Consider the following 27,275-nt stretch of genomic DNA (forward strand, 5'->3'; position numbering starts at 1 on the left):
TGATTATCTTCTTGTAGAAAAAAACCAATATGATAACGGAGATTTGATGATTAGTAGGTTTGTTTTAGCTGAAGTGGAAACTTTTTTTTCCTGGAGAATTTCTTAGAGAAATATTTTATAGATGTAAATTTATAATCATCGTAAGGAATGCTGGAAGTATTTATTTAATTTTTTGATGTTTCTGATTGTTCTGTTCCTCATCTTTTCTTGATTTGTGTATACAATTAGCCCCCCGCCCCCCATATCCACAGATTCTGCATCCATGGATTCAACCATCCGCAGCTAGAAAATATTAATCCCCAAATAAATCCAAAAAGAAAACACCAATTTTGCCATTGTCTATATGGGCCAACATTTTACTACACGATTGTATATAGTGGGATTTGAACATTCACAGATTTTGGTATCCACGCAGGGTCCTGGAACCAATTGCTAGCAGATACCAAAGATCCACTGTATCTATACAGTGGTAAGTGTACTTTTGATAAGTGTACAGTCTTTAAAAACTTTAAAAACTTTAATAAAATATTTTAAAATAAACTGGGGTGACTTTAGCCTTTTCATACTTTGTATGAGACAATGCTGATTTCTTGGAAATGATGTTGGAGTTTGAGTGGCAGTAGCTAAAGAAGGAGACCACATTACAGGCAGATAGGCTCAACCAAGGATGCCACAGCCCTGCATTTGAAAGGCCAGAACAGGACACTGGATGACCAGGGCTTTGGCAGGCCTTCCATTCATAGTTGCTTTGTCCTTTGTGAATTATGCAGACTTTAAGGTGAATCCCTTAGTCAGTCCTCGGATTTCAGATTCTGTACCCATAGGTAAAGGTAAAGGTTTCCCGCTGACGTTAAGTCCAGTTGTGTCCAACTCTGGGGGTTGGTGCTCATCTCCATTTCTAAGCTGAAGAGCCGGCATTGTCCGTAGACATCTCCTAGGTCATGTGGCCGGCATGACTGCATGGAGCGCCGTTACCATCCCATAGATTTTAAAATATTGAAAATGTTGATTTTTTATAATCTCCAAAAGCAAAGCTTGATGTTGCCATTTTATATAAGGGAAAACATTTTGCAGTGCCATGATGAGATTTCGGCAACCTTAAGAGTCATGGAACAAAACCCCACCAAATACCAAGAGCCTACTGTATAGAGTAAATTAGAAAGATTTGTTCAGGGAGTGGTTACCTTTGCCTTCCTCTGAGGCTGAGAATGTGTGACTTGGCCAAGGTCGCTCAGTGAGTTTCCATGCCTGAGCAAGGATTTGAACTCTGATCTTGAGATTCAGACTCCAGCGCCCAAATCACTGTACAATTGGAGTTCTTATTCTTTCATTCACCACCATAAGTCAAAGTTGTCTGAAGGAAAATCAAGCAACCAAAGGCAGTGGCTTCCATTGGACCATGAAGGGGTCACCTTGGGCCACATACTGGGATCCTGTCCTATTAAACTATTGGAGAAAGATTTGCACTTGTTACCCCAGTCAGCATGGCAGATAACACTATGTAAAATAATTTTTGTTCCTGGGTTATAAATGTCATTTTCTAATTGTTTCTATCAACAAAACATGGGAAAAGTTTATGAAACTGCAAAAACGTTGTTTTTGCGGGACATCCTGCAGCACATTTTGCTATAGATTTTCAATGATTATCTCATCGAGTCTCAAACAATTCAACCTTTGGGACAGCCACTAAAATGAAGTTTCTGGAGTACAACAACGACATTCAAATGAGTACCACACAGTTAAACATTTTCAAACCCATTGTGCCACAGGGGGGGGCGACTCCATAGATGCTCTGAGGCCAGAGCGAAGTTCCAACTTGTCTCCTGTGACATCAGTTGTATGTGTGTATGTGGCAGCTTTCTGATTGGCCTCCACTTCCACAGGCCACTGTGACCGTCAGGAATGATGGACCTAGACCAAACTTGACACACTTAACCCCCATGATGCACTTTTTGGCCTGGTGCTGTTTGGGGGAGGATGGACCACGGATGATGGGATTTGCAGTACTTTCAAACGCTTCGACTCCCACAGACTACTGCAATGCCCACCAATGACAGAACTGGACCAAATTTGGCAGACAGAACCCCCATGACCCCCTTTATGTCCTGGTGCAGATTGAGGGGAAATGGACCATGGATGATGGGATTTGCAGTACCTTCATTCACTTCCTGAGACTACTGCGGGTACCAGGAATGACAGAATTAGACCAAACTTGGCACACGTATCTCAAATTACACACTTTACATGCTGCATCCCTTTGGGGGAGAATGGACCAAGGATTGTGGGATTTGCAGTACTTTCAAACACTGTGTCTCTGACAGACCACTGTTACTCTAAATAATGATAGATCAGGACCAAACTTGGCACACAGAGCCTCAATGACCCACTCTACATCCTGGTGTGGTTTGGGAGAGTTTGGACCATGGATGATGGGATTTGCAGTATCTTTATTCACTTCCCGTGAACACTGCGACCCCCACCAATGCCTGAACAAGACCAAACTTGGCACATACAGTCCCAATGACCTACTATACATCCTGGCGCTGTTTGGAGTGGGATGGAGCATGGATGATGGGACATGCATATGGGAGTTGTAGTTCACCTGCACCCACTGAACCCCACTGACCCTGGATCTAGACTAAACTTGGAATACAGGTCAACAATGCCTTTCTCAAATGACCCGGGCACCGCCGGGTCCCCAAGTGAGCATATACACACACACACACACATATAGTATATAATATACAATAATATATAATACTATATTATATTGTATATACATATAATATTGATAATAACGTTATGTAATGCAATATAATACTACTAATAATACAATATCATACAAATTGTATATTATATATTACATATAATATTACTAATAATATTACAGTATAGGAGCCCTTGTGGCGAAGTGTGTTAAAGCACTGAGCTGCTGAACTTGCAGACCGAAAGGTCTCTGGGAGCAGAGTGAGCGCCCGTTATTTGCTCCAGCTTCTGCCAACTTAGCAGTTCAAAAACATGCCAATGTGAGTAGATCAATAGGTACCGCTCCAGCGGGAAGGTAACAGTGCTCCATGCAGTCATGCCGGCCACATGACCTTGGAGGTGTCTACGGACAACGCCGGCTCTTCGGCTTAGAAATGGAGATGAGCACCAACCCCCAGAGTTGGTCACGACTGGACTTAACATCAGGGGAAACCTTTTATATTACATGTAATATTTCTAATAATATTACAGTATAGTGGTATAGTACAATATAATAATATGTAATGCTAATACTCTGGCGTGGGCTGGTCCATGAGGTCACGAAGAGTCAGAAGTGGCTGAAGGAATAAACAACAAAAACAAAATACTGTAATATAATTTATTGTATGTATACAGTAGAGTCTCACTTATCCAATGTTCTGGATTATCCAATGCATTTTTGTAGTCAATGTTTTCAATATATCATGATATTTTGGTGCTAAATTCATAAATACAGTAATTACTACATAGCATTACTGCATATTGAACTACGTTTGCTGTCAAATTTGTTGTATGACATGATGTTTTGGTGCTTAATTTGTAAAATCATAACCTAATTTGATGTTTAATAGGCTTCTCCTTAATCTCTCCTTATTATCCAACATATTCGCTTATCCAACGTTCCACCGGCCCGTTTATGTTGAATAAGTGAGACCCTACTGTATATTATTTGTAAGCCGCTCTGAGTCCCCTTCAGGGTTTTTTGTTTGTTTGTGTGTGTGTCAGGAGCGACTTGAGAAACTGCAAGTCGCTTCTGGTTTGAGAGAATTGACCGTCTGCAAGCACGTTGCTCAGGGGACGCCCGGATTTTTTTTGATGTTTTTATCATCCTTGTGAGAGGCTTCTCTCATGTCCTCACATGGAGCTGGAGCTGATAGAGGGAGCTCATCCACATTCGCCCTGGGTGGGATTCGAACCTGGCAGCTTTCAGATCAGCAACCCAACCTTCAAGTCACAAGGCTTTCATCCACTACGCCATCGGAGGCTCCTTCAGGGTGAGAAACGCGGGATATAAATGTAGTACAGTAGAGTCTCACTTATCCAACATTCACTTATCCAACGTTCTGGATTATCCAACACATTTTTGTAGTCAATGTTTTCAATATATCATGATATTTTGGTGCTAAATTCATAAATACAGTAATTACTACATAGCATTACTGCATATTGAACTACTTTTTCTGTAAAATTTTCTGTATAACATGATGTTATGGTGCTTAATTTGTAAAATAATAACTTAAATTGATGTTTAATAGGCTTTTCCTTAATCTCTCCTTATTATCCAACATATTCGCTTATCCAACGTTCCGCCGGCCCGTTTATGTTGGATAAGTGAGACCCTGCTGTATATTATTTGTAAGCTGCTCTGAGTCCCCTTTAGGCGCAGGCGGGAGAGCAAGCCAGCTGCAATTAACTGTAATGAATCACTCTGACCAGGAGGTCATGAGTTCGAGGTCTGCTCGGAGCCTATGTTTTTTTGTCTTTGTTCTATGTTTAAAGGCATTGAATGTTTGCCTATATGTGTAATGTGATCCGCCCTGAGTCCCCTTCGGGGTGAGAAGGGCGGAATATAAATGCTGTAAATAAATAAAATAAATAAATTTGTTTGTTTGTTGTGTGTCAGGAGTGACTTGAGAAACTGCAAGTCGCTTCTGGTGTGAGAGAATTGGCCGTCTTCAAGATCATGGCACTGGAGACGCTCGGATGTTTGATGTTTTCCCATCCTGTGGGAGGCTTCTCTCATGTTTCCCCATAGGGAGCTGGAGCTGACAGAGGGAGCTCAACCCGCTCACCTCACATTCGAACCTCTGACCTGTCAGTCAACAGTCCTGCCGGCACAAGGGTTTAACCCATTGCATCACCAGGGGCTCCAATGAGAAGGACTTATTTAATGGATAGGAGAAAGACTAAAAACACTTTTATATACATTCAGCTTTTAACCTTTGCAAGTGTTATAGCAGCAGGATCGCTGTGAAAAACATTAATAGAGCAAAGTATGTTCTTTCTAAGCATTTCGAAGTCCTCCAGCCAAATCTATGGTCAATCTATAGGGCAGCAAACGAGGTGGTGGTAAATATAGTAATAGTTAAATTTGTAAGCATTTTACCCACAAATGTAAACGCTGGATTTTTTTTAATGTTTTTATCATCCTTGTGGGAGGCTTCTCTCATGTCCTCACATGGAGCTGGAGCTGATAGAGGGAGCTCATCCACGTTCTCCCCGGGTGGGATTCGAGCCTGGCAGCTTTCAGATCAGCAACCCAACCTTCAAGTCACAAGGCTTTAATCCACTACGCCATCGGAGGCTCCTTCAGGGTGAGAAACGCGGGATATAAATGTAGTAAATAATAAATAAATAAATAAATAAATAAAAGATGTGGGCGAAACTTCAGGAGAGAATGCTTCTGGAACATGGCCACACAGCCGGGAAAACTGACAGCAACCCAACTCTCAGGCTGATGTGGCTTTCAGTGAAAATAAGCAAGAGCCACGAGGGGGCGCCCTCTTCCCTTGCCTTGCCTCTGAAAGATAGGGAAAAAAGAAAGGCAAGGATCCCCCTCATCTGAATGCTCAGATGGCAGCAAAAGGAGGCGGGGTGGGGGAGACAACGAGACCAGACTCCTGGAAGATGGTGTCAAGAAGGAGAGGAGCGCCTTTCCTGGAGGCAGAGAGACCTGTGCTGGTGCCTTTGGGGGAGAGGGTTTGCAAGAGGGATGCGTCTCTCTCTGTCTGCCTTGTAAACCTGCCAAGCGCAATTGCACCATTGGGTTGCCGGTCTCTCTCTCACTGTGTGCGTGTGTCTCTCTCTGCCTTGGAGTGGGTGGGGACCCGGGCGCTTCCTTAAACAGCCAGGCGGCCAGGAGGAGGAGGAGGAGGAGGAGGAGGAGGCGTGGAGCCCCGGGCAGCAAGCAAGCAGCAGCCACGGAGACAGCTCGGCCCGGGGTGGGCCAGCCCGACACGTGAGGAAGGAAGGAAGGAAGGAAGGAAAGGCTGCTCTTCGCCTGCGTCTCGACGCGCAAACTTTCCAGGGAGACTTGTGATCCTCGCCCAACTCGGAGGATGTCAAGGGGTCCGTCACAGGAATGCCACTCTAGCACCGAGGGCTTTTGTGAAACCTTTTTTTGCATTCCCTTCGCCATGGGGATGTTTTGCACGTGTGTCTTTTTCCAAGGCTTTTCAGCCCACTCTCGAAAAGGAGCCCCGTTGACAGAAGGTAAGAAAGGGAGGGGAGGGAGGGGGAGAAGGGCTCCGTTGCGCATGCTCAGCCTGGCTGTAAAGTTTGCTCCTCGTTATCTCCGAGGCTGCCTTAATAAGTGCTTCATCACACTAGAGCATGAATCCACTTTAAATCCGGTTTCTGCAGAATTCTGGGGTTTGGTGAGGCCCAGGATATGTCTGACAGCTGTTGAAAGCCTCCTCCCTAAACTGGATTTAAAGTGGATCCAAGATCAAATGTGATGGGGTCCTATTTAGTTTACACCGTAGGCTTAATGCAGTCTGGCAGCACTTGGAACTGAGGCCCCTTCCACACAGCTGAATAAAATCCCACATTATCTACTTTGGATTGGAATAAATGGCAGTGTGGACTCCGATAACCCGGTTCAAAGCAGATCTCGTGGGATTTTCTACCTTGATATCCTGGGTTATATGGCTGTAACGGCGCTCCATGCAGTCATGCCGGCCACATGACCTTGGAGGTGTCTACGGACAACGCCGGCTCTTCGGAGATTAACACCAACCCCCAGAGTCAGACATGACTGGACTTAACGTCAGGGGAAAACCTTTACCTTTACTATGGCTGTGTGGAAGGGCCCTGCGAGGCTTCCATGCTAAGGAATAGTGGGAGTTGTACTTGGGCCCTATATCCCAGGATCTGATCCTAGGATTTCTTCTTTAAACAGGATTATATGAGTCCACAGTGCCAGATAATCTGGGATAAATAGAAAAACGGAGATCAGATTCTGGGATATAGGGCCTGTCTGGAAGCGTTGTAAAAGGCCTTGAATGACAACCCCTCCTTGACATTCCTTGGTATTGAGCAAGTGTTGTCAAACTGCATTAAGTCTACAGTGTGGATGCGACCTGAATGGCTCTGTTGTGGTAGGTTTCAGCTTTGGTGTTGGTGAAACCCTACGCCTAATGCGTTCACACGCGCACACACCCCTTTTGCTCAGTCAAAGGTGCGTTTACACTGGGGAGTTAACGCACTTTGACACCGCTTGTACTGCTGTCGGAGCCTTCTCCGCCCAAAGAACGCTGGCGCCAACTCCAAACGCGCAACTCTTTAGGATTCCATAGCGTAGAGTTCAAAGGGGATGGCAAAACTGCGTTAATTCGACGGTGTGGATGCAGAGTGAAGCATTGGCGCGCGAGCCAACTCTTAGTTGGGATTCCATAGCGCGGAGTGGCAAAACTGCGTTAATTCGACGGTGTGGATGCCGAGTGAAGCGTCGACGCACGAGCCAAAAAGCCCCCCCCCCCAAACCCTTCGTGTTGCGGGGCCGAAGTCCCTTTTCTCCTCTTTTGGAAATATCTTTCCTTCATGCAACTCTTCCTAACTAACACCCAACCCCTTGGACTTTATCCTGTTCCCTCACGAACATATGTTTTCTTTCTTTCTCGCCCCCCCCCCTTTCCTTCTCAGTAACACTTCCTAACACCCCAGGGTGTATCTACACCAGGCATGGGCCAACTTGGGCCCTTCAGGGGTTTTGGACTTCAACTCCCAGCATTCCTCAAGCGGCTGAGGGGGAAAAGGAAAGGGCCTGAGGCTGTGAGGAATGCTGGGAGTTGAAGTCCAAAACCCATGGAGGGCCCAAGCTAGCCCATGCCTGATCTTGATACCACTTTAACTGTCATGGATCAATACTACTGTCAATTCTTTTTCAAAAAGTCTTCCCTGTCAAACTTTTGGCCTTGCCAAAATCCCAAAATGCTATGCCAGGGAGTCTAAGTGGTGTCAAATTGAATTAATCTTGCAGTACAGATGCACCTTATCGTCTCTTCAAGGTTTGCCCCGCTCCCTCCAACCCCTTCTACGCTGCCGTATAATCCTGATGATTATAAAGCAGATAATCCACATGATTTGCCCTGAACTGGATTATATGAGTCTACACTGCCATATAATCCAGTTCAAAGCGGATAATCTGGATTTTATATGGCGCCTCGGAGTTCTTTTCAGTCTTTTCCCCTTTGAAAAATACCCCCCCCCCCCTTCTCTACAAATCCTCCTTGCGCCCAGCTTCTTGGTTTTGCACCATTTTTTCCCAACTTTTTCTATCCTGGATTGCTGTGAGTTTTCTAGGCTGTCTGGACATGTTCCAGATGCATTCTCTCCTGACACTTTGCCCACATCTATGACATCCTCAGAGGTTGCGAGGTTGGAAGGAGCGAGGCACCTCCCCCCCCCCAAGAGACTGAGGGGTGCATCTATACTGCAAGATTAATATAGTTTGACACCACTTTGACTCCGTGGCATGATTATGATCTCGGGATTTGTAGTTTGGTGAGGCCAAAACTTTGGCAGGGAAGACTTTGTTTAAAAAAATATTCCTGTAAAGGAAAAATAAGATTGTTTAACATTGAGCCATGGAAGTTATAGTGGTGTCAACCTACATTATTTTTTTCTATCCTTTAAGATATACTATATTCTTAGCATTAACCCACTCCCCCGGTGACGTAGTGGGTTAAACCGCTGAGCTGCTGAACTTGTCGACCAAAAGGTTGGCGGTTTGAATCCAGGAAGTGGGGTGAGCTTCTTCTGTTAGCCCCAGCTTCTGACAACCTAGCAGTTCGAGAACATGCAAAATTTGAGTAGATCAATAGGATACCGCTCGGGCAGGAACGTAACAGTGTTCCATGCAGTCATGCCTGTGACATGACTTTGGAGGTGTCTATGGACAACGCCGGCTCTTCGACTTAGAAATGGGGATGAGCACCAACCCCCAGAGCCGGACACAATTAGACTTAATGTCAGGGGGAAATCTCTACCTATACTGTTTATATCCTTCTCCACAACTCTTCCTGACATTCAGTATTTTGGACTTTATCTCATTCCAACCACATCTTTTCTTTCTCCTTCCCCTTTAGAGATACCTATCCCCCTTCTCCCCAACTCCCCCTAACACCCATTCCCTTGGGTTTTGTCCCATCCCCTCCAAGCTGGCCTTTTCTGCCTTTCTCTCCTTCTCTTTACAATATCTCATCTCCCGTATCGATAATGTACTGTGGGACCCCTCTTTGCAAGTCCTGGCAAGGTTCCCACTCTTTCTCTGCGGGACGAAGTTTCCTTGGGGGTCTGGGCCTGGGTCTTTGCGGGCGAGATGAGAAGTTTCCTGCCTTCAACTGGCCTACAAAGTCCCAGTCCTCGGCCCCTGACTTTGCGGCTGTTTTGCTGAGTGACAAAAAGGGTGGCAAACCCCATTAGCAGAAGAAGTTGAACTTTGTGGGACACCTAGGAGAAGAGTTCCTACGTTACATTTTTGTTTCTGCGTGTGAAAAAAAAGCTAATTATAGTAGTTTTAATTTCCTCTGGTACTGGGACCTTTCTCTCTTTTTTCGGTTGCAAATATCTCAAATACTCCCTGACGTGACTTTCCCTCCAAACTTTTTGGGATTTTCCGTAGTCCATGCGATGCCAGCCAGATTGTGTGGGTACACTATACTTATATGGATCAAGGACTTAATCCAGCCCAAACCCAGCATTGTAAGGTTGCTTCTATCTTAAGCTCTGGCTTAACCCTTCCCCATTAATAACACAGCGGCCCAACACAGTTTATTTTGGACGGTCTCCTGCCCTGGTTAATAAACCTCTGCAGCCATCGACTATTATATAAACAGAAGTACAGATGCAGACGTTCCACAAATTAATTTTAAAAAATTAATAGCCATTCCTATTTATTTATTTACCATATTTATACCCCACCCTTCTCAACCCCGAAGGGAACTCAAGGCAACTTTAACCATAGGTAACTATTTGATGCTGTTCAGTTCCTGCAAAAGAGACAAAACTTTGATTCCGGAGTACAGTATACCAAAGCTGTCAAATGTTAGAAGCTCTTGGTGAGGCATTTGTCCTTTGGCTTATAAGTGCCCGTATTGTTTAAATTTTCCCACTTTGGGAGAAAGGAGGCATGGAAATTCCATAAATATTTGCGTTGTCAGCTCAGAATTACTCTTGTTATTTTAAAGGTTTTGCTTTTTTTTTTAAAAAAATGGTACAAAATGTGTTTTTCATGTCAAAGGTATCAACACTTCCCAAATGTGCAAGTCATGCTAAGCACATCTGCTGCAAGGCCTCAAATTGTAATTCTCCCAATGTTCTCTCGCTCCCCTTTCCTTTGTATTTTTTGTATTTCTTTTTCACATGGGAAGGTAACAAGTAACAGCATACAGTATAACCATATAAAGCTCTGTGGGTTATATTTTGTTTTCATTACCTTTGGCTGGTGAATTTCACTTCTTGTCTCAGAAAGCATAAGCTACCATAACTCTATATACTACCAGTATAAGACTGAACGTGTCAACTTATATAGTATATCATATATATACCCCAGATCATATATGCATTGCATTTAAAACAACAGTAACAAGGCAGTTACATACTATGTTTTAAATGTTTAATATGTCTGATTTTATTCTAATTTAATTTTATTTTTTGTATTGCATATGTTTTTAAGGGATTGAATAATTGCCTCTAAGTAAGCCACCTTGAGTCCCCATCGGGGTAAAAAAAGCCTTGGTATAAATATAGTATATATATATAGTTAAAAATACATTACTAAATTTTTTAAAAAAACTTTAAAAAATATTCAGCCAATATTTATAACAGTGGTGGGTTTTCTGCCCTTTTGGTGTGTAGATTTATATACAGGATGCAATTTTAGAAACTTTTTCACTAAAAATTGGTCATTACTTTTTGCCTCGGTGGTTTACCTTGGAAAACGTAAACCACCATACCTCTATATACTATCAGTATAAGATTGAAAGTGTCAACTTATATAGTAGATCATACACACACGCGCATATACAATTTAAAACAACAGCAATTCTATTATTATATATGGTGGGTTTTCTGCCCTTTTGGTGTGTAGATTTATGTACAGGATGCAATTTCAGAAAAATTTCCAGTAAAAACCAGTAATTATTGCCTAGGCCAGAAGAATAATATCCGTGCAGGCAGAGTTGTGTATTGCTCACAAGTAAGCCTCACCAAGTCTAGAAAGTGTTCCTATCTCTTTAATATAACCTGTCTGAATTTTAACGGTTGAGGAAAAATTGTAAATCAGAATGATTAGCTATTCTTGCCATAACTAATGTGGACTTTACGGTATACTAGTCAGAAGTCCCATGACACGTAACTTGTGCTTTTCCACATAAATCTTCAGAAGGGCAGAGAGGGTAATAGCCGAGGACTCAAAACAGCCAAATAGTTTAAAGATTTGAACATTTCCACCTCTGCCCCGTTTCCATTTTTGCATTTTGTTAGAAGAAATGAAAACCTGATGGCTTTTCCCCTAGAGCCGTGTCTCTGAATTCTGTGTTCAGATTTCACAAGACTGGTATCCATCTGCTAATAGACGGCAGTGGGTCTATTCCAGCCAACAGATTCACAAACGGAATAAAATTCCTCTTTCCCCCAATTCTTTTTATAGTTGATCTTCACTTTGCCCTTTATGAATGCAGTTATTAAATTGATTGCGACGATACATGTCATTAAATAAATATCACACGTCTAAAGAAAATCCCACAAATTTAAGGAGAACCTTTTATTATTGGCCGAGAGGGCTTGGAAGCAGGGATAAAAATATAAATAATGACTTACATAAATGCAGTTAAGTTTGCAAAAGTTTTCAGAGCCAGTCGGGAGCGAGGAACGTTTCACTGTTTATACTTTGAAGAGGTGAGATTTTTCATAATGAGGCAAAGAGACAAGGGCAAGTGTCCAAACGTACCACTTCTCCTGAATTAAGAAGCCTCTTCTACTTGTGAGTTTAAGAACATGACTTTGGAAATCATACCATTAAAATCCGGAGCATTTATTTCCAAGTGAGGCTTCAGCAACGAGAGCTCAAGGTGATAGATAGTTTTGGATCCACACTTTGGAATGTAGCATTCTTGTAACAAAAAATATGATTTGAAGGCCAAGGAAACCAGATACGGATTCTGTACCATGTGTTAATGTTTCCAAAGGGCTCTGTTTTATAGTTATTTTTCTTTTCAAAAGAATCTATAATATGTAAATTTTCTAATATTTTTCAGATTAATAATTTCACATCGTTTTTAAGAACACATGGAACAGTTTGTAATATGGTGCAAAATCTAAAGACTGCCTGAGTTTTCATAATACTATCTGCCAAGTGGTTCTACACTTTAGTCCTTAACAATGAAATAAAATGAAATAAACCCACTTTATTCAATAATAATTGATCCCATTTTTACCAAGTGTGTGCATAACTACAGACATGCAGATTTGTCTTGTGTATGGTCAGGAAAGGCTGTTGTATTGATGGCCACCTTCTTCCACATACATTTCCAAGGCCTCTTCTACACTGCCACATAAAATCCAGATTATCTGCTTTGATCTGGATTATATGGTAGTGCAGCCTCATATAATCCAGTTCAAAGCAGATAATGTGGATTATTTGCTTTGATAATTTGGATTATACGGCGGTGTAGAAGGGGCCTAAGACATCTATGTACATATACATTAGGCCCTCCCAGTCCGTAGACTCCTGATCTGCTGTTTTAACCAACTGAGGATCATTGTGGCCCATACCAAAAATAGCAGTGACATCCATAGCTGACAAAAATACATGCACACTGTCACTATTTAGCAATATGGGGCACAGTTATTCACATTTTTTGCCATCTGCGGGGAATTCCAAACCAAATCCCCACAGATATGAAAAGCTCACTATATAGGCAGTAAGTCTTAGTAAAATGAGTAGTACTAAACTAGTAGCTGTAAGCCTTGATTTTGGCCTTACAAAGTTGTGGAAGTGATTTCCCTTAGGGGGAAAAATTCCTGCAGTCCTTCGAATGTTGTAGAACTGCAACTCACAGCATTCCTCATTGCTGGTTGTGTTGGCTAGAATTACTGGGAGTTACTGGGAGCTGAAGTCCATCATTCCTACGTCATGTATACTGAAATAAAAGTCCTGTTTGATTGTCCATTGTGACATTATTCTATCTAAAGTGTAAGCCCAATTGAATTTTTTTAGTGCACACAATCACAGAGGATTGTGCAATAAATAGGATTTGGTTTTTAAAAAGAGACAATTTTGTTAAATGATGCATTTTTTGTCTGGAAACAGAAATATAAGATATAAGACATAAGATATAAACACAATGTTGGTTTCAGGTTTTTTTTTGATGGATCTAACTTAATCCAATGGCACAGTGGGTTAAACCACTGAGCTGGTGAACTTACTGATCGAAAGGTTGGTAGTTTGAATCAGGGAGCGGGGTGAGCTCCTGCTGTTAGCCCCAGCTTCTGCCAAACTACTAGTTTGAAAACATGCAGATGTGAGTAGATCAATAGGTACCACTCTGGCGGGAAAATAATGGTGCTCCATGCATGACTACATGATCTTGGAGGCGTCTATGGACAATGCCAGCTCTTTGGCTTAGAAATTGAGGTGAGCACTAACCTCCAGAGTCGGACATGACTAGACTTAATGTCAGGGGAAAACCTTTACCTTTACTTTATATTTTTTTTCTGCTAGCCACACTGGGCCTCCTGGAATGGGATGGCAGTGAAAAAATAGATTTAAAAAGAAATAATTAAAATCCAATTAATATTCCAAAACATAGACCGTCTCAGTTGAAAACAGATTTGAAATCTAGATTTAATACACCAAACCTTAATTACGTAATGAAAGTTGTTGTTTTATGCCTTCAAGTCATTTCTGACTGATGTGGATCCTAAGAAAAACATATTTTGGGGTTTTCTTGGTGAGTTTGTTTAGAACGAGTTTCTAAAATTTCAATCAACCAACTTTCAAAGCCGCATTAATATATTTCTATGATATAATAAATCTAACTGAACTACTATGCGCTGGCAGTGAACGTGAATAGTATCGCTGCCTACTGTGTGCACCCACTTTCAAAAGGACACTCGAGCAGGGCCTACACAAGGATACATTCCAATGTGTATGAAATACAATTTCCATTCATTGTCCCCAGGCTTTTCTTTGTGTGCACTCAGCAGGAAAATGACAGTTGCCGGACTGTCAGAAATAACTGGATAGCTTTGTCACCCAAAAAGTGATTTCGACTTTTAAAAATCTGTTTTTCTTGCTCCCTTTTTCCTGACAATTTTTTTGCTGCTGAATTACATGCATGAAGCAAATGTGCAAAACAAAAACCATTGGGGGCTGGGAAACAGGGAAGAGGAAACAGCCTCACCGCTGACACTTTTGTCCCTGTGGCTTCCAAATTTACTATTCTAATTTGTTTTTTTAGATCTCTAGGAATTCATGGTTTATCAAAGCATTCTTAACATTTCCTAAATTGGGACATCAATTTTACTCCTACTTCAGTTACAGAAATGAAAAGGAGTCTCTCTTCTGGAGAACATAAGTTGGAAAATTCCTTTTTAAGACTACAGTTTCTGGAATTCGCCAGCCAGCTGGGGATTTTTGGGAATTACAGTCCAAAAGGCATCTCTTCCAAACTCCTTCCCAACAAATAAGAATGCAATCAATTACACAGTGGTGCAATGGGTTAAACCTTTCTACTGGCAGGACTGCTGACCAAAAGGTCAGCGGTTCAAATCTGGGGAGTGGGGTGAGCTCCTGTCTGTCAGCTCTAGCCCCCCATGTAGGAACATGAGAGAAGCCTTCCAAAGGATGGTAAAATATCAAACATCTGGATGCCCCCTGGGCAATGTCCTTGCAGACGGCCAGTTCTCTCACACCAGAAGTGACTTACAGTTTCTCAAGTCGCTCCTGACACACACACACACACACACACAAAATGCACAGTTACATGGGCACAAGTTTCTCTTACCATTGCATGTAAATGTATACAGGTTGAGCACTCCTTATCCAGAATTCGAAAATATCCCCAAATCCAACATTATCCACATGGGTGCCTGAAACAACTTTGATTTCTGATGATTCAGTGCACACAAACATGGTTCAATTCATAAAATAGTTAAAAATATATAAAATTTCTTTCACATTATGTATATAAAACATTAATTAATTATTGTGGGGTTTTAAGAAATTTGGATCATACAAGTAGAATATAATGTAATCACATTACCTCCTAAAAATGTTTAGAAATCAACAAATGTGGCATATACATATGTATAAGAAAATTCTATATATATTCTCTCCCCTCTGGTGTCGCCTATTGTCTACATCTTAATCATGTCACACTCTTGTCCTTCTTTAGACTCACATCCCATCTCCGAGATACCTAATTATGTACGCATATGCAAATATGGTTATTACAAAATCCCCCCAAAATCTAAAACCCCAAAAACTTATGGTCCTAAGCATTTTGGATAAGGAATACTCAATTTGTATTGGATTACACCAGTCACTATTTAATCTGAATATCTTAGGCTCATTCGTATCGCACAGTTACAGTGGACCTTTGATAAATGGTGGTGTTTGGTTCCAGGAGACCCCATGGATATCAAAATTAATGGAGGCTCAAATCATATTATATACAGTAGTGTAGTAAAACAATGTTCCCTATATCAAATAGCAAAATCAAGCATGTTTCAAATGTCTCATTTTTTCCAGAAGAGCCTTAATTGAATCCAGTGGCTTATACATCATTATCACAAGATCATCCACATAAATTCTCAGATTCCACTGTTATTTCTTCTTCCTTCTTTCCTTCCTTCCTCCTCCTCCTCCTCTACCCTCACTCCACAGATTTTGTCATTTTGTCTGATATCTTTCAGTAGGGTTTCCAATGGTAAAATAAAAAGTAAAAGTGAGAGGGAGCAACCTTGCCTGATCCCCAGTTGAATCTTGTTACATTGTCATTTATTAAAATTTGGGTCTTGTGAACTGAGTAGATTATCTTTATTGCTTGAATAATACTTTCACCAAAGTTTATTCTCCCTAATATGGAAGATTTAAAAATAAATAAATTTACTGATGAACATGATTGAAGTGTAAATCTGAGGATGATTATGATATTTTAACCTCATGGCCAACGTGATTTAGTGGTTTGAGTGTTGGACCAATCTCTGGAGGCCAGGGTTCAGTTTGCTGCTCAGCCATGAAAACCCACAGGGTAATTTAGGGGCCCTTCCACACAGCCATATAACCCAGAACATCAACGCAGAAAATCCCACAATATGTGCTTTGAACTGGGTTATCTGAGTCCACACTGCCATATATTCCAGTTCAAAGCAGAAAATGTGGGATTTTATTCAGCTGTGTGGAAGGGGCCTAGGTGAGTCACATACCCTCAGCTGCAAAAACCTTGTAACAGGGTCACCTTGGGTTGCCATAGGTAAGAAATAACTTAAAGCCACACAACAGCAGCAGCAACAGCAGCAGCAACAACAACAACAACAGCAACTATGTATGTATGTATGTGTGTATGAATAATTTCAATGAAGCCTTGGTATCCACAGAGATTTGTGAATATCAAACTCTGGGCATTCTCATATCCCTATATATACAATAGTGTAGTAAAATGATGCACCTTATATAAACAGATAAAATTAAGCTTTGACATTATTATTTTTTAATGAATATTTTCAAGTGGTAGATGTTTGAATTTGTGGATGCAGAATCCATGGATATGGGGAACAGGGACTATATCCATTTATTCTACTGCTGAGGTGAATCTGTCCTCTCAGTTTGGAGCACAGAAAATATAAGTGAGGGTACAGAACGGCTAAAGTGTATTTCTAGGGATAAGGCACACTTTTTCTTAGAAGTTTGTTAGATTTTTAAAAGAAAAATCACATACGCTCATCAGTTTTACCTGCATTATCATCATCATCATCATCATCATCATCATCATTATTAGTAGTAGTAGTAGTAGCATTTAAATTACACTTTCTTCTGTTAAACAAAAATCAATGTGGCCCACAATACTACAAATCATACAAATTACAAGTGAAATTCACAACATATAAACAGTAAAATACAGGGCATCATTAAAGTCTCCTTACACAGGTCAAAAATCATTATATATTTTTATACTTTCAGCTATACAACAATAGTGTTAAGTATTTTGCAGGATTCTGTAATGAATATTTTGTAGCTTTAAGTACACTTAGCTACAATTTCCCATTTTTTCCTATGAGCTGCGACTTTTGGGACATCCTGTAGAACTAAACATAGAATAGTTAAAACAAATAGTTAAATCACCTAAAACTTTTTAAAACGGTGAAAATAATTAATACACAGCACACCTGGCTTGTTCTTAATTTTTTTTCTTTATATGAAATAAGTTACATTAATTTTGGTAGAGGTAGCTTTTAAGCAAGCATGCTTTGTACTGCAGCTTTATTTTGATTTCCAGTTAGGCGTACATGATTTAGTTATGATTTATACGGGGAAAGGGGGGGTTTTCCTGAAAGTAACTCCAGGGATCCAGCAACAGAAGGAGGAGAAGACTTTTTGCCCATTTCTTTCCACCAAGCCGCTGGTGTCAAAACTTTAAAATATTGTTTAATGCTTTGAATTCCGTCAGAACCAAGGTGCATGGAGAAAAGTATTTAGCCCTTCCTCTCCCAAGTTATTTCCAAATCTATATTATTAATCTGACTGTTGCAGTGTAGGGCACCTCTGTATAATGTCTCTGCTGTGGAGAAGCAGGAAGACCAGCACTAAACTAGCATTATTTCAGTGAAAGTGAGATAACTTCATTCACATCACAGAACAGGAATGGGGAATGTATTGCCTACCCAGTGTTGATGCAATTTCCATCATCCATCACTATTGGCTTTGTTGATAATGGCTGATGGGAGGGGTTTTTTTCTTGTGTCAGAAGAAATTTGAGGCAAGTTGCTTCTGTTGTGAGATAATTGGCTATCTACAGAGTCGTTGGCCAGTGGACACCCGGATGTGTTACCATCCTGCTGGGAGGCTTCTCTCATGTCCCTGCAAGCTAGAGCTGACAGACGGGAGCTTACTCCATCTCCTAGATTTGAACTGGCAGCCTTCAGATCAGCAACCCAACCTTTAGCTCAGCAGTTCAGCCGGCAAGCGTTTAACACTGCAGCTCCTTGATGGGAGTTAAAAGTCCACAAATAAATTCCTATCCCAGCAGTTCTCCTACAAGTTCAGGAGGCATTGCTACGTAATGAAATTATAACATGTGAACACGCAGAAACCTGTGCATAGAAAGATGAAATTAGAGCAATGGATAACACTTGGAGAAAGTAGAATAAATGTATATAATATATGGGACACATAAGGCATTTTCCGGCCAGATGCCTTTTGTACTTTACCTTTCAAAAGTTTGCACTTAATTCTCTTTGCTCTGCTTTCATAGCAGTTAGACGTCAACCTTTCTGTCTTTCATTATTTGTGCATTTGAAACATTTTAATCTGCTCCTTCAGCCAAAAAGGCTCCCAGAGCAACTTGCATGAGATCAGGAACAAGCAATCCCAGCCAGAACGCTGTCTTTGCTCCATACCTGTAGAAAACCAAGGCCAGGCTTGTCGACCTTGGCCTTTGATCCCCTTCAAGTTAAATCTTTTCCTGGACGCTGGTGGTGATGGGGTTGATATGTCAGAAGATCAAGATGGATTTCTGTTTAAGAAAGAAAGACCACTTTTTTACCAAATCCAAATTTCCTTGCTCCCTACCCACTCTTCTATTCTCAGGAAATGCATTTAAGGCTGTACTGTTTTTGGATATGAACCGTAAACTTGTTTCAGTTTTCAAAGATATAGTTTGTGGGTTTTGGCATTTGGAAGGAAAGAGTCTTGTGACACATTTAAGATGAACAGATTTTAGTATGTGCTTTCATGGATTGCAGTCCACTTTTTCGGCTGCACCAATCAAGCATAATAGTTGAGTCTCAAGTTTGAAGGCACAGTTTACGTGGTGTTGGGGGGTGGGATCAGAGCGAAAGGGAATATAGAAAAGGACAACTGTATTATTAACTCTGGTCATAAACTCTAAAGGGGCTGGTTGGAGTAAACATCCTGGTATCTAAAAACTAACACACTAAAACTAATCTGACAAAATGAAACTTGGAAATGAACTGAAGTGCCAGCAACGGAAGGTTGCTGAATTAACTCCTATTGCCAAACTAACATAGATTTCAAAAATAAGTCAACTGAAGATTTATTTTGAAAGTCTGAAAACCATTTCAGGATTTTTTTTGAGCAGTAAGATATCTAATGATGTAACAATACACAAGTGTGGTTATTTGGGTTTGTAAAGGAAGAATTATATATATATATATTTCATTCATAAAAGTTTTGTTTCTTAGTTTCTTAGTCAGCAAATTTAATATTTGTATTGTGTTTTAGTTTAGCTTTAGTTCTATCCCTATATATATGTATATATATTTTTATGATTACTTTACTTTCATTTTCCCTAAACGCAAATCACTTTGTGAATCCAACTGTTTATATTAAAATAATTTATAATAACATAAATTAAAAATAAAACTAAACAAAATTTAGTTTTGTCCATTTACTACATTTATCCCACGATGGAACAGAAAGTGATTTACAAAGACTGACAACAAGATCAACTAAAAACTATAAAGTGAACTGCAATTTATAAACTAATAGTCGAATCTGCTAGGATTGTTTGTGATATTCCTGTTTAGTCCTTAGGGTAATTAACAGAGAAAGAGATACTTAATAGAATAGTTTAATTTTAAAAGGATAGTTAAAAATAGATTCCTTAAGAGAACTATATTGCAATTCCCTTCAGTATAGTTTGGTAGTCCCTAGGGTAAGTAAAGTAGCCCAATACTTTTTAAAAGAACTATTATATGGCGTTGTGAATGTACATATCTGAGAGAGTGCACTGTGCCATATGTAACCTCACAGACTTATTTATTTGTGAGACTGCAAATGTTTGCACAAAAGAGATCACTTTTCCTGTTCAGCAAAGTGTACACGAGGAAAGAATGCCGGCAGCTCTAGAGGAGAGCTGTAAACACACCGTGGGCTTCAGCCCACACTTTATGCGGCCACAGAGTTTACCATGGTGTGTTTTCCTTTTTGCCACAGACCTGAAAAGTGTGCAAGGTGAAAGGGCACTTCCAAAACACATGCTGACATGGCCCCTCGTGACTCCCCAATAGATGTCGTTCATGTGTCACACGGTGTTTAGAAACATGCACCGAGGAGGGACAGCAACACTGTGGTGGAGTGTATAACTTTGCAAGCAGACGGTTTCGGGTTCAGTCCCCAGCATCTCCCATTGCAAGGATCAGGTGATAGGCAAGTCTGTCTCTACCTGAGAGCCTAGTGGCTGTCCTGATTCAGAGCAGAGCAGACAGCGTGGAGTGAGATGGATAGATAGTCTGGATTGCTCTCAGGCAGCTCCCTGTCTCCGTGCCTCATGTGTTTACTGCAGCAAAACATATAATTGGTATAGAGATGGCTGTGAAGCAACTTTGTGCTTATGAGAAGGAAAAAAACTCAGCTTGTTCAAGGGTTCCCAGGTCTGTGTGTCAAGATGCCTGCCTGGACATGTTGTTCTCCATTTCCATATTTGCTATGAGAAAGATCAGCGTGACGCCAGCATACTTGCAGCACTTCTGGCTGGCTTGTAAAGAGAGGAGCCATCAGTTGGAGCCTTGTCTGGTTAAAGAAGGGTGCACCCTTTAAATTCCCCTTTTAAAAAGTGGGTTAGACTGGACTCCTTTGTCAGTTGTTTGTCTTCTTAAAAAGGAGTTACAAGAACAGTTTGATGTGTCACAGGTGCCACAGGGAAAAGTCATGCTAGCTTTAGAAAAGCTATCGTGCATATTGAAAAAGGAGCTGTCTTGAAGGAGGCAGAATTGTACTGAATGTATTATATGTTGCATAAACCCCTTTCAATCTATGCTGTTGTAATGCTTAAAAGAGAGGATGTGGTCTGCCACCAGATCTTCCTTTAAACTGAGACAGGGAACATGTGGTTGAATTGCAAATCCCATCAGCCCTAGTTGCATGGCCAACTGTGAGGAATCATGGGACCTGCAGTTCGAGAACATCTAGAGCAGTGGTTCTCAACCTGCTCTAGATGCTTTGGTCTTCACCTCCCAGAAATCCTAACAGCTGGTAAGCTGGCTGGGATTTCTGGGAGTTGTAGGCCAAAACACCTGGGGATCCACAAGTTGAGAACCAACTAGAGCAGGGGGTCCCCAAACTAAGGCCCGGGGGCCACATGCGGCCCATCGAAGCCATTTATCTGGCCCCCACAGCGCATGCCTTTCCCGCCTCCTCCCTCGCCCAGTGCACACTTTCCAGAGCTTTGCTTGTTTATAATGGCATTTTAATTATTATTTCATTTATTTCATAATTAATTATCAAGGGGATGCTTTGCTAGTGCTTTTGGTGCACAAAGGCAGAAGGGGGCTGGACTAAATGGCCCAAGGGGTCTCTTCCAATCCTCTTTAATATTATTATTGACACAAAGACACAGTATAACACAGCAAACGAGATAGATATGCTGGATTTTGTATCACAAAATCACAAGCTCCCAAGCGTTTAGGGCTGTGTGATGTATTATTATTATTGTTGTTGTTGTTGTTGAAGCTGGGTGGCCATCTGTCAGGGGTGTTTGCTTATGCTTTTGATGCACAAAGATAGAAGGGGGTGGACTAAGTGGCCCAAAGTGTCTCTTCCAACCCTCTTTATTATTTTTATGATGATTATTAACATTGAGACTGTATTTGTTCCAGTTTGGGTTTTTTTACTTCAAAATAAGAGATGTGCAGTGTGCATAGGAATTTGTTTATAGTTTTGGGTTTTTTTTCAACTATAGTCCGGCCCTCCAACGGTCTGCGGGACCGTGAACTGGCCCCCTGTTTAAAAAGTTTGGGGACCCCTGATCTAGAGTTTCACCAGATTTTCAGCTCTAAGTTAAAACAGAACACATATTGTGATGCCAAGATAGTGATAACACGTGTCTTTAGATGTGGAGGTCTTTCTCCCTGTTCCTTTAGTGGGAGTGAGATGAGCAGCTCAGCTAGAGCAGGGCAATAAGATTGCCAAATAACTAGGGACAAGCCTGCCTGGATTGTTCTTGTGACTTACACAACGTGATGCGCAAAAATCAGCAGGTGGAGTTTTTCACAGCCTGGAGAGAAACATTATCAGTGGCAAATGTCTGCATGTCAAGCTACTGCTCAAAACACAGATCTAAACGCCAACTGAAACTCTGCCAAGCTTCTGATGCTCTGTCAGCATCAATTCAGCCAGCAGCAAACTTCATCTGAGAGCACAAGTAGCTAGCTGGGCACCTTTCAGGGCACAGCCACATGACACATCTGCTTTACTATGTTAGTGTGTATGTGCACAATGCAGCCTACTTTTATTTCCCCGCAATATATATTTGAAAGGAAAGCAAACAACTGGATTATCAAAATAAATCCTCCCTTTTCAACCATGTTTAGCATTCTTTTACAAGCAGTTGGCTTATGGGACATTCTTGACTAATTCTGTCCAACTGGAAGCAACAGGCACGATGTCTTGTTATCTTTATTTATATCCCACTTTTCCCCAAGATTGGGACTCAGGGTGGCTTGCAAATCAAAATAATTGCAATATAAATAAAAACATACAAAGTACTGGACTTGCTGATTGTTTGGAGATGCAGAAAGAGATCCTACATACATAGATAAAAAAAGATGTGGCAACGGGCCAGCATCACATTAGATTCAGTATAGTTAAACAAAGTCTTAAAGTAAAATGATACAAACAACTGTGTTACATTATGCATTATATCTAAGTTTGTAACAAACATAATGATTTTTTACTTTGTGAAATTGCAATGTTATTTTAAGTGGAATAAATAATATTCACTTTTGAACACTAAAAGATTACCTATGGGGGAATGCTGGTTATTTAGTTAGTTACAATAGTTGTAAGTGTATCAAAATAGCTAGTAACAGTGACAAACAACTTTCTAAAATACAGCAAGAAAGGAATTGCATCTCCCCTCCCCCCAAAAAGGATAGCCTTCAATTTTCTCTCTCAGTGTAGCTAATTTGGAAATGTTGCTCCAGGCCCAGCCAGCCTGGTTTACAAACGTGTTCGTCTGCCTTGTCATTCCTCACTTGTTAAGCAGATTCCTGACCTAAGCCCTTGTTTTCCTTGTCGCTGATAAAGAATCCTCCTTATCTCATTCAAGAAGGGATTCCTTCTATATTTGAGATAAGGGTACAGCGTAACTCAGCCCCAGCTCTAAATCAATAACTTTACAGTTCTGCTTTGTCAATGTTGGAGTTTTTATACAATTCAGGTATATTCTCTCAAATCACTATAAATTAGTTGGGATTTGGCATGCTTTCTTTTGTGCTGTATCAGCAGAATCTAGATATTAGAGAAAAGGCAGAGAATCTACAGCCCTCTAGATGTTGTTGGATGGCATCTCCTGTCATGGAGTTGGAATCCATCAATGTTTGGAGGGCCACTGATTTCCCATTCCAAAATCAGAAACTGCACTGGCAATTTCATAGACCAGTTCTAAGTATGTGTTCTAACCAAACAAATCCCACTGCATTACTTAGGTGTAAGCCTCCAAATCCCACTGCATTACTTAGGAGTAAGCCTCCAAATCCCACTGCATTATTTAGGAGAAAGCCTCCAAAGCAAGCATAATGTGAAAGTAAGGTATGTCGCATATGCCTAAATACTCTAAAGCAATGGTTCTCAACTTGTGGGTCCCCATGTGTTTTGGCCTACAACTCCCAGAAATCCCAGCCAGTTTACCAGCTGTTAGGATTTCTGGGAATTGAAGGCCAAAACATCTGGGAACCCACAGGTTGAGATCTACTTCCCTAGAGGCACCAGATCCTGACTGATTTTGGAAACTAAGTAGGATCAGCCCTGGTTAAGACTTAGATGGAAAACCACCAACAAATACCACGTACTGAAAGTTCTATTTCAGAAGAAGGAATTGGTAAAATCATCTCCAAATATCCCTTGCTTAAGAAAAACTTATGAAGTTAATGGGGTAACCATAAATCAACAGATTATTTGAAGGTACACTCCTGCAACATAAATGTTGAGTGGAACAGTGCTATTCACCAGATTGCGTTGCTTCTGTTTTATTTCTAAGATGGAATTCACATCAGAATTATGAGTTAATGAGTGAGATATTTAAAAGCTTAAAAACCAATATGTTCATAAAATGGTACTCAAAACTGAGCTGGCTATTAGCAGGGATTTAACTTTCCATTCATTGCCAATGTGATTCCTCTAGAGGCCAATTCACGAATGCTTTCTGGTTCTTGTTAGTAGAACTAGGCAGGCAAAATGTTTAACCATCAAAGGGACACTGGACCCCCGTTAAGTGCACTAACTGAATACTGGACCCTAGTTAGGCACAGCACTCAATTTTCAGCCATGGAAGTTGTAATTGGAAATCACATATTGTTTGGAGCACACATATTTTTATTTGTTTATTTATGGAAATACATAACTTGCCAAGAAAACTCCATGATGGGTTCACCTTAGGGTCACCATAAGTCGAAGGCATACAACAACAGCAGCCTCTTGAGGGGGAATGGAATTATCGAAATGCTACAATGTAAAATCTAACATCCTAATAAAGCCAACAAATCCTGACTAACTTGTTAGCTGTAGCTTAAGGCTGAGCATGCTGCACAACTATAGCAATTCAATAGTGTCACAACTCCATTCCTTGGAATCTAAGTTTTAGGTTCGAGGTCCTCTGCCAAAGAACTGTCATGATGCAGTAGAGGGGAGTGGACAAGATCTCTCTAGAAGAGAATTCTAAGCTCAAAATTATCTCAGGCTTCCATAGGAAGTAGTCATAGTAATTAAAGTGGTATCAGACTTCTGTAAATATACAGTATGAATACATCCCGAGTCCCTTTAGCTGGATCACATGCCTTCCAACTGTCCTTATTTGACAGGGACAGTTCAGATTACTCCATGATCTTTCCACATTTCAACTGCTTTAAAGTGTTCCAGTATGTCTTTCCTTCTCCCATATAATCCCATTGTCCTAGGCTTATTTCAGTTGCTGCAGTGGAGTTGAAAGTGTAAACATACTTTGCATCTCAGCAAGAAGGAGATGAGAGGAGGGACGGAATCCTGCCCTTCCCAGTAGACTCAGGCCAGTGCCAACTGCTGAAGTCTCTCCCTCATTAATAACCTTTTCCATCTTATCCACAGTTTGCGGTTTCTTGACCACATGTATCCTCATTTACACCTGTTAAATGTCAGAGTTTTGCAAATCTTATGATGGCGATTTTAAAAAAGGTTTCAGGATGAATGCATTTGTCAAAATGTCATTGACAGAATATATCTTCAACCATCCACTTCCCAGATTTTAGTTCTTCATACCAGTGGATAGAGAATGTGTAGTTCTTAGTTGTTTTGGGGATCCAGTTCCTATCAGCCCCAGCAACATGGTGTATGGTTTGCAACTAGGGGAATTAGAGCAATACCACCTGGGAGATCATATGTTCCCCCACCCCTTGCCCTATGCATGTCCTTCCTTAATCAAGGATGCTAAGTAGTGTAGAGAAATATAGAGAAAAAAAATCAGTATCAGATCAGGAAATGTTAAGATGGAGTGTCAATCCAGGCTGATATTGATAATCAAATGCTTTGTCTTAATCTAACATAAATTAATTTTCATCATGAGAGTACGCAGTTTCATACTCACACCAAAGTTCTAAAGATGTGAATTTAACTTTTGGTGATATCTTGGCAGCCTTGTTGAACAAACATTTTGAAAGGAGTACTCTAAAGATCTCCTGAAGGAGCATATGCTGCACCTCCCCATAAAACCCAAGCACCTCCCCATAAAACCCACTTTTTTATCCATGTAGCATGTCTATGACTTCACGAAACAAGTGTCAAATTAAGCACCTGGAAGGTCACATTATATATTAGTACAATGTAACTCATAGATTGCAGCTGAGTAGGTGGACCACTAGTGGAGCAACCAGGGTGAACACACTGCCTGATAATCATAGAGCTGTCAAGAGAATTTTCCTCTAATTGTTGAAGTTGGTAAAATTTACTATTTTTCCAAACTAGTGAAACTCCATTAGAATTTAAAACAGCCCTTCCTTCTGCAGGGATTGCAATTTTCATTGCTGTATGCCAAATGTTCATAAAGTAACTTGCGTTTATTTTTGTTTCTTTTCAACTTTGCATCACATTTTGTCAAAGATCGTAAAGGTTAATATTGAAGATTGCAAGTACTTAGTTCTCCAGGCAACACAGTTGGTGGACATACTGGATGCCAATTTGGGGGCGGGACGATCTGGCATTTGTAGTCCCAAAGTTTTTCTCTCTCCAGGCTCTACATTTGGTTGTCTTTTCATCAAAGCCTCAGTGGTCACATTCAACAGTTGTTACACACCATGTTAACAGCTGACTTTGGAAAAGACGATTGGATCATTTCTTCACCCTCCCTCCCAATTTAAATCCTCCAAATTTTTATTTTGCTGCAAAGGTGACATTTCCAGCATTCTGAAAGGGCTTGTAAATATTTGGCAGACCTTACTTGAGGGCCACAGAAAAATGGCCTGTATCTTATCTGTGATAAGAGCTGAAACAAAACTATCAGCTAGCCTTAGCCTACTTGGTGCTAAGGAATGGGACCGGGAGAGGCAAGAATGAATGAGTCATCCCAAACTGCATTGGTGAAAGAAATGCATTGCTTCCGTCCAAAGTCTCAAAACGTCTCCTGAATTGGCATGATTTATTTTCACCCAGAAATGATTTTGTAAAGCATAAAATCTAAGAAGCGAGAGAAGAAAAGGGAGTATCTCCACTGAGTAGCTGGATCATTGTGGTCTTTTTCCTGGCTTCTCTTTTCTGGTTTTCCATGTCAGCCGCCATCTGCTCCAACTCCCTTATCTGATTGTTTCCCAAGCCTGATCATAGTTTGGTAGTAGAAGAAACACTTGAAATATAAATGAGCATCTTTGGTAGTATAAATTCTGTAACAGCACAGCAAAACACAATTGAAGCCTGCAAACACCTTGAGAACAGAGATTCAAAGCACTGTAGGCATCATGATGTATTTTTGGAACAAATGTCTCATCCCAAGAGCTTGAATTCCTGATATGATTTTCTTGTGAGAGCCGGATTTTCTTCAGGT

General features: G+C 40.8%; 1 long non-coding RNA gene and 1 other non-coding gene across 2 annotated transcripts in view; both read left to right on the plus strand.

The window, feature by feature from the left end:
- Positions 1–5,485: 5,485 nt before the first annotated feature.
- LOC134296336 (uncharacterized) overlaps positions 5,486–27,275 on the plus strand; it is a 60,933-nt gene continuing 39,143 nt past the window's right edge. The window contains exon 1 of the long non-coding RNA XR_010003041.1: positions 5,486–6,237. This is a non-coding gene — a long non-coding RNA (uncharacterized LOC134296336). The remainder of the gene's footprint in view (positions 6,238–27,275) is intronic.
- On the plus strand, positions 9,307–9,404 carry mir193 (microRNA mir-193). The gene has a single exon (NR_129894.1). It is a non-coding gene; the product is annotated as a microRNA mir-193 (primary transcript).

Source organism: Anolis carolinensis, chromosome 2, assembly GCF_035594765.1.
Source record: "Anolis carolinensis isolate JA03-04 chromosome 2, rAnoCar3.1.pri, whole genome shotgun sequence".
Lineage (NCBI taxonomy): Eukaryota > Metazoa > Chordata > Lepidosauria > Squamata > Dactyloidae > Anolis > Anolis carolinensis.